We start from the raw sequence: 10,690 nt of genomic DNA, 5'->3' as shown, positions 1-10,690 counted from the left end.
ACACACACACACACACACACACACACACACACACACACACACACACACACAGTGGGGCAAAAAAGTATTTAGTCAGCCACTGATTGTGCAAGTTTCTTTACAACGAAAGATGAGAGAGGTCTGTAATTTTCATCACAGGTAAACTTCAACTATGAGACAAAATGAGGGGAAAAAATCCAGGAAATCACACTGTAGGATTTTTAAAAAAAATTATTTGTAAATTATGGTGGAAAATAAGTATTTGGTCAATAACAAAAGTTCAACTCAGTACTTTGTAACATAATCTTTGTTGGCAATAACAGAGGTCAAACAATACAATACAACTTTATTTATAAAGCACTTTAAAACAACACCGTTGGCCAAAGTGCTTTACACCAACACATACAAGCATAAAAACTATGAACTCAACAAATACCATAAAAGTAATGAACTACCAAATCATAAAACATCAAACAGTAACAACAATAAAACAAATAACATAAAACAGTAAAGCCAACATTTCAAGATGCGTTAAAAGCCAAAGAGAAAAAAAAATGAGTCTTCCGAGCAGATTTCAAAACAGGAAGTGAGTCAGCTTGTCTTGTCAAAAGAATCTTAAAATTTATCCGGAAACGAACTGGGAGCCAGTGTAGCGATTCTAAGACGGGGGTGATGTGCTCTCGTTTTCTGGTGCCAGTTAAAAGACGAGCAGCAGCGTTCTGAACCAGCTGAAGTGGAGTCAGTAACGACTGGCTCAGACCCACATAAAGTGAAATGCAATAGTCCAGACGAGTTGTGATGAAAGCATGGATTAAAATCTCAAAATGATGTTGTGACAGGAATGGTTTCACCTTGGCCAGTTGTCTCAGGTGATAAAAGCTGGACTTAACCACAGATTTAATCTGAGCATCCAGTTTAAAATCATTGTCCAGCCTCACACCCAGTCGTATTGGTTGCCGTCTCAGTCAGATGTTTGGTTAAAAGACCCAGATCAACATGGACTTTAGAACCATCACTGGGCTTAAACAACAAGACCTCCATCTTTTTCTCATTAAAGTGTAAAAAGTTCTGTGACATCCTGCTCTGACTTCTGCCATACCTTCCAGGAGTTGGTTCAAGGAGTGCTGTTTATCTTGTTTCAAAGGAACATAGATTTGGCTGTCATCGGCGTAAAAATGAAAAGAAATACCATGTTTCCGGAGAATATATGCCAGAGGTAGTAAATGAAGGGAAAACAGAAGGGGGCCAAGTACAGATCCCTGAGGTACTCCATATGTGAGAGGTGCTACACAGGATTCCACAGAACCAAAGAGCACACAAAAGCTTCTCTCAGTTAAATAGGATCTAAACCACTGTAGAGCAGGACCCTGAATGCCCACCCAGTTCTCCAGACGAGACAGGAGGATCTGATGGTCCACGTGTCGAAGGCAGCGGTGAGGTCCAGCAGCATCAAAAACTACACAGTGACCAGAGTCTGTGGCTAAAAGAATGTCGTTAAAAACTTTCAACAGTGCCAACTCAGTACCGTGGTGAGTTTTAAAACCGGATTGAAACAGTTCAAGAAGGTTGTGGTTGTTTAAGAAAGATGTTAACTGACTGTAAACTATTTTCTCCAAGATCTTCGACACAAAGGTTTCCTGTAAGTCTTCACCAGGTTTGCACACACTGTAACTGGGATGTTGGCCCATTCCTCCGTGCAGATCTCCTCTAGAGCAGTGATGTTTTGGGGCTGTCGCTGGACAACGTGGACTTTCAACTCCCTCCACAAATTTTCTATGGGGTTGAGGTCTGGAGACTGGCTAGGCCACACCTTGAAATGCTTTTTACAGAGCCGCTCCTTCGTTGCCCGAGCGGTGCGTTTGGGATCATCGTCATGCTGGAAGACCCAGTTGTGTTTGATCGTCAATGCTCTCACTGATGGAAGGAGGTTTTGGTTTAAAATCTCATGATTCGTGGCCCCATTCATTCTTCCTTTAACACGGATCAGTCGTCCTGTCCCATTTGCACAAAAACAGCCCCAAAGCATGATGTTTCCACCCCCATGCTTCACAGTAGGTATGGTGTTCTTGGGATGCAACTCAGCATTCTTCTTCCTCCAAACATGAGGAGTTGAGTTTTTACCAAAAAGTTCTATTTTGGATTTATCTGCCAACATGATATTCTCCCAATCCTCTTCTGGATCATCCATGTGCTCTCTGGCAAACTTCAGATGGGCCTGGACATGTACCGGCTCAAGCAGGGGGACACGCCTGGCACTGCAGGATTTCATTCCCTCCCTGCGTAGTGTGTAGCCTTTGTTACTTTAGTCCCAGCTCTGCAGATCATTCATCAGGTCCCTCCGTGTAGTTCTGAGGTTTTTGCACACCGTTCTCATGCTCATTTTGACCCCACTGGATGAGATCTTGCGTGTGGCCCCATAACGAGGGAGATTATCAATGATCTTGTATGTCTTCCATTTTCTTACAATTGCTCCCACAGTTGATTTATTCTTACTAACCTGCTTGCCTATTGTAGATTCACTCGTCCCAGCCTGCTGCAGGTCCACAGTTTTATTCCTGGTGTCCTTCAACAGCTCTTTGGTCTTGGCCATGCTTGAGTTTGGAGTCTGGCTGTTAGAGGCTGTGGACAGGTGTCTTTTATACAGATAACGAGGTCAAACATTAATACAGATAACAAGTGGAGGACAGAAGAGCTTCTTAAAGAAGAAGTTACAGGTCTGTGAGAGCCAGAAATCTTGCTTGTTTGTTATTGACCAAATACTTATTTTACACCATAATTTACAAATAAATTAACAATCCTGCAATGTGATTTCCTGGATTCTTTTTCCTAATTTTGTCTCTCATAGTTGAAGTGTATCTATAATGAAAATTACAGACATACATATATATATATATATATATATATATATACATAGTCTCACACACACACTAAAATAGAAATAAAAAGTCATTTATATTAGTTTAAAAAAAAATAAAATCAGGTTGAGATAGCTCTAAAAGACTAAAGGTCCCTCTGTGGGTTTTACCATCTGTGGGTGGGGGGGTTTACCCTCTGTTCTCTTAAGCAGAATCAATGCAGGATGTACGTCAAAATGAAACCTACTGTGTCTCTGGTTTCTGGAAACTTGTGGTTGTGGCTTTTAACTGAAAGTCAGTCCATAAAAATAAACAAAACTACAGAAGAAAAATTAAGACAAAACATTTTTATATTCGACGTCAGCTGTTTGCTCTTTGCTGCAACATTAACAGATTAAAAAATAAAACCTGGCAAGTTTAATATAATAATAATAGATCACAGCTTTATTTTTAAAGCTGTGATCTGTAGGAACAGTAGAAACAAAACTTAACTTTTCTGGCTTTCACTTTCTGATTCTGCAAAAATCATCTCATCAGAATCAGGTTAATAAAATGTATGAAACTTGACAAAAATTCATCCACAAAAACAAAAAAGTTACAAAAATATAAACAAAAAAGAAATGTGCATAAATAATCTAAAAGCATTGATGACACTCACAAGTATGGCATAAATATAAATTTTAATGAAAGAAAAAATTAATAAAAATGACACAAGATCACAATTCATCTCATCTGGATTTAAAACTATATAAAACTATGAACTAAAAGTTTAACTTCAAAATAAAATATGTAACTTCAAAATAAAATCTGTATCTTCAAAATAAAATCTGTAATTTCAAAATAATTATCGATCGTGTTGGAGCGTGTCTTTTAGTGAGGGTCAGTCATGATCTCATCACGTTCGCCTCATGTCAGCTAAACGTCGGCTGTGTGGGAGCAGATGCAGATGGAGAGCGGAGGAGGGGCAGCAGAAAACAGCTTGATGCTAATGAGATTGTAGCTGTCACGAAGGATCTGGCTGAAGTGAGGAGAAGCAGAAGTCCAGTCAGCCAGCGGTTTCTCTGAATTACAAACATTAAACCTTCTGACGCTCGGATGCACACACGGAGCGGCAAGCTTCACCGGCAGACGTGTGGGAACATCTCACCGTAGATTTGCACGTTCTCTTGAATTTGCTCGACTTTTATTTAATGCAAACTTTTTTTTCCTCAGTAAGAAGTTTAATAATAGTTTTAAAAAGTGGCTCCAAACCCTAAACTCCGCCCTCAAACAAGAAAAGAAATGCCGTACTCATCTGTGATTGGTCAGTTCAGGCTCCGCCCAACATTCTGCATCATGTCTGTTAAAATTCAAATTGCAAAAAAAAAAGCGTTTTAAAAGATGCAACTTTCATGTTTAGCTTTTATTCTCAGCTGTTGGTCCTGTTCACGCTAACACGGAGAAGCTAACAGCTTTTTGTTTGTTTTGCTGTTAACACTTTGGTTAAAATCACAACCAGATGACGTTTTGTATGAGCTTTCTTTTATAAATTAGAGATTTTACAAAGCTTGTAGCATGTAGCGACAACAGTTAGCGCATGCTAACTTTGGCTAGCCACACTCAGAACTACAACAAAAAGGCCATTTTAACCAGAACACCCAGTTTAAAAACTCGTTAGTCCTCCTCAGAATGTTCGTCTTAACGCCACCTTTTGGCACATGTTTGATATTTTAGATTGTGTTGCTCGACTGAACGGTGTAAACAGTTTACGCTCAGAACATTTAGCTTGTGCTGAAAACCAGAACTGCTCCTTGAAGCTCATCAGCTGCTTTAAACGTTTTTCACTTGTGAACAATCGTTCTCTCTGTAGGACGATGGACTCCAGATGGTTTGGAAATGACCTTTGACCTTTCCCTGATTGATCGGCAGCAACAGCTGAGTCGTTGCTGATGTCTCTGGATCCCTCAGGTCATGTGATCAGCTGCTAATGAGTGCGCCGAAGACAAAGCGTGAGCTCAGAGGAGACCGTGCTTTTGCTGCGGCAGCTCCTAAACTGTGGAACGACCTTCAATGAACATCAGACTCTTCCCTGTCTGTTTTTAAATCCCTTCTTAAGACCCATCTCTTCTCCCTGGCCATTGACATCTGAAATGTTGAATTTAACCTTTTTAATCACTTTTATTATCTGGCTGTTGATTGTTTTATTATGTGTACTGTACAGCACTTTGGTCCTGTGGGTGTTTAAAGTGCTCTATAAATAAAGCTGCTATGGTATGGAATGGTACATTTTTTCCCTTTGGGCATTGTGTCAACACCACTGGCGTCAGAAGCATTTGTAATGTGGGGGGTGACACACTGGTGTGTGTGTGTGGGGGGAGGGGGTGGGCAGGGTCTGGGGGTCCTCCCCACAAAATTTTGAATAAAGTAGATGCCATTTCCTGCATTCTGGTGTATTTTAATTGGTTGTTTAACATCTAGTTTTAGCACATACAGTAAATAAACACTTGATTCAGAGACTATTTTAGAGAGCATGGCACTACTGGTAATCTGACCAACAGCTCTCCTTGTGTGAATAGAGAGCGCTAAGCTAGTGGCGTGCAATACAGACGTGCTAGCTAAGATGCTACAGACGTAGCACTCCGCCTCTCTCACACATCCTAACTTGTATACTAAAACTGAAACTTGTATATTATATTCATTCATTACACACAGACTGATATATTTCAAATGTTTATTTCCTTTAATGTTGATGATTATAACTGACAAGTAATGAAAACCCCAAATTCAATATCTCAGAAAATTTGAATATTACTTATGACCAATAAAAAAAAGGATTTTTAGAAATGTTGTCCAACTGAAAAGTATGAACATGAAAAGTATGAACATGAAAAGTATGAGCCTGTACAGCATCAATACTTAGTTGTTGCTCCTTTTGTCTGGATCACTGCATCAATGCGTCGTGTCATGGAGTGGATCAGTCTGTGTCTCTGCTCAGGTGTTCTGAGAGTCCAGGTTGTTCGGATCGTGGCCTTCAGCTCTTCTGAATTGTTGGGTCTGGTGTATCACATCTTCCTCTTCACAATACACCATAGATTTTCTATGGGGTCAAGTTCAGGAGAGTTTGCTGGCCGATTAAGAACAGGGATACCATGGTCCTTAAACCTGGTACTGGTAGCTTTGGCACTGTGTGCAGGTGCCAAGTCCTGTTGGAAAATTAAATCTGCATCTCCATAAAGTTGGTCAGCAGCAGGAAGCAGGAAGTCTCTAAAACTTCCTGGTAGACGGCTGTGTTGACCTTGGACCTCAGAAAACACAGTGGACCAACACCAGCAGATGACATGGCCCCAAACCATCACTGACTGGAAACTTGACACTGGACCTCAAGCAACGTGGATTCTGTGTCTCTCCTCTCTTTCTTCAGACTCTGGGACCTGGATTTCCAAAGGAAATGCAAAATTTACTTTCATCAGAGAACAGAACTTTGGACCACTCAGCAGCAGTCCCAGGAGAGACGCTTCTGATGCTGTCTCTTGTAGAAGAGTGGCTTGACACAAGGAATGTGACAGCTGAACCCCTTGTCTTGGGTACGTCTGTGCATGGTGGTTCTTGAAGCACAGACTCCAGCTGCAGTCCACTCTTTGTGAATCCCCCCCACATTTTGGAATGAGTTTTGTTTCACCATTCTCTCCAGGGTGCAGTTATCTCTATTCCTTGTACATTTTTTTCTACCACATCGTTTCCTTCCCTTCACCTCTCTGTTCATCTGCTTGGACACAGAGCTCTATGAACAGCCAGCCTCTTTAGCAATTACCTTTTGTGTCTTGTCCTCCTTGTGCAAGGTGTTAATGGTCGTCTTTTGGACAACTGTCAAGTCAGCAGTCTTCTCCATGATTGTGTAGCTACAGAATTTAAAGGTCTTTGCAGGTGTTTTCAGTTAATCAGCTGATTAGAGTGTGACACCAGGTGTCTTCAATATTGAACCTTTTCACAATATTCTAATTTTCTGAGATACTGAATTTGGGGTTTTCATTAGTTGTCAGTTATAATCATCAACATTAAAGGAAATAAAAAGTTGAAATATATCAGTCTGTGTGTAATGAATAAATATAATCTACAAGTTTCACTTTCTGAACAGAATTATTGAAATAAATCAATGTCTTCATGATATTCTAATTTTATGACCAGCACCTGTATATTTGCTGCGACGCCTATGGTTAACACACGCCAGAGCAGCAACAACTGCTGCTGATGAACAGGCAGCATTTCATAAAAGAACATCTATGGTAAAAAAAAAAAAAAATCACATGTTTAGGTTAAAGCTGTTTACCGTCAGTATGGGAAGGCTTTCCTGTTGACCCAAACTGAGCAGCTGGAAAACTATTTTTACTCCGACAACGATGGAAGACATAACGATGGCTCGTCCTTTTGCTTCAGAGACTGTTCTGGTTCGCGATTTGAAGATAACTTCTGGAAACCAAAACCAAACTGTCTTCCACAACACAGCCCTGTCTCGTTCAGAGTTTCCAGTCGGCCCCAAACCAGGAGGACTTTAGAGACAGAATTAGACATAAATAATTTATCTCAATCATCCAGGAATATGAGTTTGTTTCTGTTTGTGTCTCCTTAAGTTCAGTGTTTGATCCCCCCATGTTCCTCCCTTCAACTGTTTGAGAACATCCTGCCACTGAAGAAAACACTTGGAAATACCATCCATCCATCCATCCATCCATCCAGCCATCCATCCATCCATCCATCCAGCCATCCATCCATCCATCCAGCCATCCATCCATCCATCCATCCAGCCATCCATCCAGCCATCCATTAGCTTCCGCTTGTTCCTAAGTCTGGTCTCAGGAGCAGCATCTTGAGTAGGGAGGTCCAGACATCAATTTCCACAGCCACCTCTTCCAGTTCTTCAGGGAGGACTATATATATATATATATATATATATATATATATATATATATATATATTTCTTTTTTCTACCTGGATTGTTGGGCATGCAACAGGATATTTAGCATCAGACCTTCTACTTCTACCTTCAGACACATCACCCTATCTGACACTCTTTTCACCTCTACTACATTCTTTGCCAACTCCTTCAAGACCATTTCTCTTTCTATCCATGCCATGGTGAAATAGTTTGAACCCTGCTCCAATGCTGCGAGCCTTGCTGCCCTTCCACTTGGTCTCTTGGGCACATAAAACATCTACCTTCCTTCTCTGCATCATGTCAGCCAGCTCTATACCTTTGCCCGTCATTGTCTCCACATTTAGAGTTGCAACCCTCAGTCTTACATTCTTGACTTTGCTCTTGTTCCTCTGTCTCCTGACACATGCGCGCATGCGTGTATGTGTGTGTGCACATATATACAGGATACATTTGGTGTGATTGATAAAAGCCTATTTGTGGCCCGGATGCGGTTTGCTCAGAGCAAACATGATCCATTAGAACCCATAAGTTCTGCAGAGACCACTTGTCTGCATTAGAACGTCTCTTCAGCAGCCCGACGAGTTCAAGGAAAAGCTTTTTGTTGTTGATACATTGGATTAACAAACCCACTAGACTGATTTCCTGTAATGCTCCGGGCAACGATTCCAAACAGAAAAAAATAAAAAAACGCATGCAGAAATCTCCATGGTGAACTGGAGACAGGCTCTCAGAGAAGGAGTTCGTGAGATCAGATAAGCTCGAGGGTACAGCCTTGTTTTCATGAGGAGGGGGTGAAACACGCAGCTAAAGGCCGAAGAACTTCCCTTGAACTGTTAGAATCCGTTGTAAATTCTTGTCAAGAAGGTTAAAACTACCAGAAAGGGGGGGCAGTGGTGGCCTTGGCCCCCCATTGATTGATCTCCAGCCAACCCAGTCATTTGAGGAAACTAAACTTTTAAGCAACATAAAATCTAGAAAGCATATCTAACCAGGTTGAGTCGGGTCTTCTGGACGGATTCTTCTTTGTTTTGTTTTATTTTATTTTTTTATCCAAAAGACTTCTTCAGTTTCAAGACTGAAGAAGTCTTTCAACCTTGTTACATTTATCTGCCTGGATCAGGACGTTGAACCATCTAGATAGCAGTTTCCTCAAACGATAGAGGGGGATGGGTTTTATATTTATTATATATATTTGTATATATATATATATATATATATATATATATATATATATATATGTACACACATGTATCCTGCGACACCAAAAAGGGAGAAGTGTGTAAAGATAATGGATGGGTGCATAAACAGCCTCACATACATGTCTGAGGTTCTGGAGGGTCCATTGGGTACATGGTCTTCACCAGACTGGAATTAAAAGTTTAAAAGTTTTTTTTGTCTTTTTTGGGTGTATTAAAGGGAAAATTACATAAATAATTTGACAGCTTAAATAGAATGAATTGTCGGGTTATTTTATTAATAGTTTTTTTTCAAAGTAAAGGTTGTCTAGGAGCTAAAACGTAAAGAAGTAATTTGACTGTTTTTATGCCACACTGAGATACATCTAAAGACTGACTCGTTCATGGAGGACAGTGTTTAATAGAAGTTGTTTGTTTCCCTGCAGGAACATTTATCGTGTTGCTCATGACTTCACGTGTGTCGTGGCCCGGATGGTTTTCTCTGATTTCTCCATTCATTCAGAAGTTTGGATGAAACTTCATGTCTCCTCAGAAGATGATCTCTGGTGTGAAACGTGGGCATTCACTTCTGAAGCAGACGTTTTTAGGAACTTAGCACCAACCCAGAGTTGCCAGGAACAGGAGGTTGGTGCTCAGGAACTCGAGGTGAGGCAACAGCTGGTGAGCGGGGGTGTGAGGGGGAGGAGCGGATTAATCTGCAGCATTCCTGCAGGATGATGCTGAAATCAGAACCGCCTCCAGAACCCCACTCCTCATGGAACGTCCTTTTACCTCAGAATCTTGGGTCCAAACAGCTCAGGTTTAAAACAGCCGTCAGTCTGTTTGGCCTCCCTGCAGGTAGAAATGTAGCAGCTGTTGTCTGATCACAGAAACAGCCGAAAGGTTCAAAGATGCAGCCGAAACAAAGAAATACAGATATATATCAGCCTGTCTGAGTTTTAAACTAACATCACCTCAGGCTGAAAAGTGACGGAGCTGAAGCTGGAGCTCAGAGTGTAGAAATAGGAGGACTCTCAGCTACTACCCCACCATGTTTTAGCTCAGTATCTGTAAAGCTGTGCCAGTCATGATAACCAATTCCCACCGTCAGTAAACTACTGACTTTATATTCAGAATCAAACTTTAAAATAGAATAGATAATTTGCATTTCCTGTAAAAATACAGTGTGAATGCTTGTTGCAGAAGAACACGCTGAAAAACAGCTGAAATTAGCTAAAAACATGCTGAAATGTAGCTGAAATGGAAGAACAAGCCTAAATTAGCAAAAAAAGTAGAAAGAACACATATTTGCTGAATTAGGTGTAAATAAGCAGAAACAAGCACAAAATTAGGAAATTAGCTAAAATAAAAGCTGAAATTGGCAACAAAAAAAATTGCAGAAAGTAGCTGAAAATGCAGAAAAAAGCTTAAGCTTCCAGAAGGAAGTGGAAGGAGATGAAATAATCTCCAAGAATGTGGAATTATCTGAGAAAGCTAAATTTAGCCTAAAACAGCTAAATAGTAGTTGAAATAGCAGGAAAAGGCTGAAACTAGCAGAAATAAGCTGAAAGGAGCATAATAAGCTGAAAGTAGCAGAAATGACGATGAAAATCTTAAATTTATCTGAAAACAGCAGAAATTAGCTAAAAATGTTAATAAGGTAGCTGAACAGATAGAACAGGCTTAAATGAGCAGAAAGAGCAGAAGGAACACATGTTTACTGAAAGAAGCAGAATTGAGCACAAAAAGTGAAAAATATCTGGAAAAAG

The sequence above is a fragment of the Nematolebias whitei genome, chromosome 22 (genome assembly GCF_014905685.2).
Source record: "Nematolebias whitei isolate Nwh7 chromosome 22, NemWhi1, whole genome shotgun sequence".
Classification (NCBI taxonomy): Eukaryota; Metazoa; Chordata; class Actinopteri; order Cyprinodontiformes; family Rivulidae; genus Nematolebias; species Nematolebias whitei.
Note: the sequence above shows the minus strand (reverse complement) of the source record.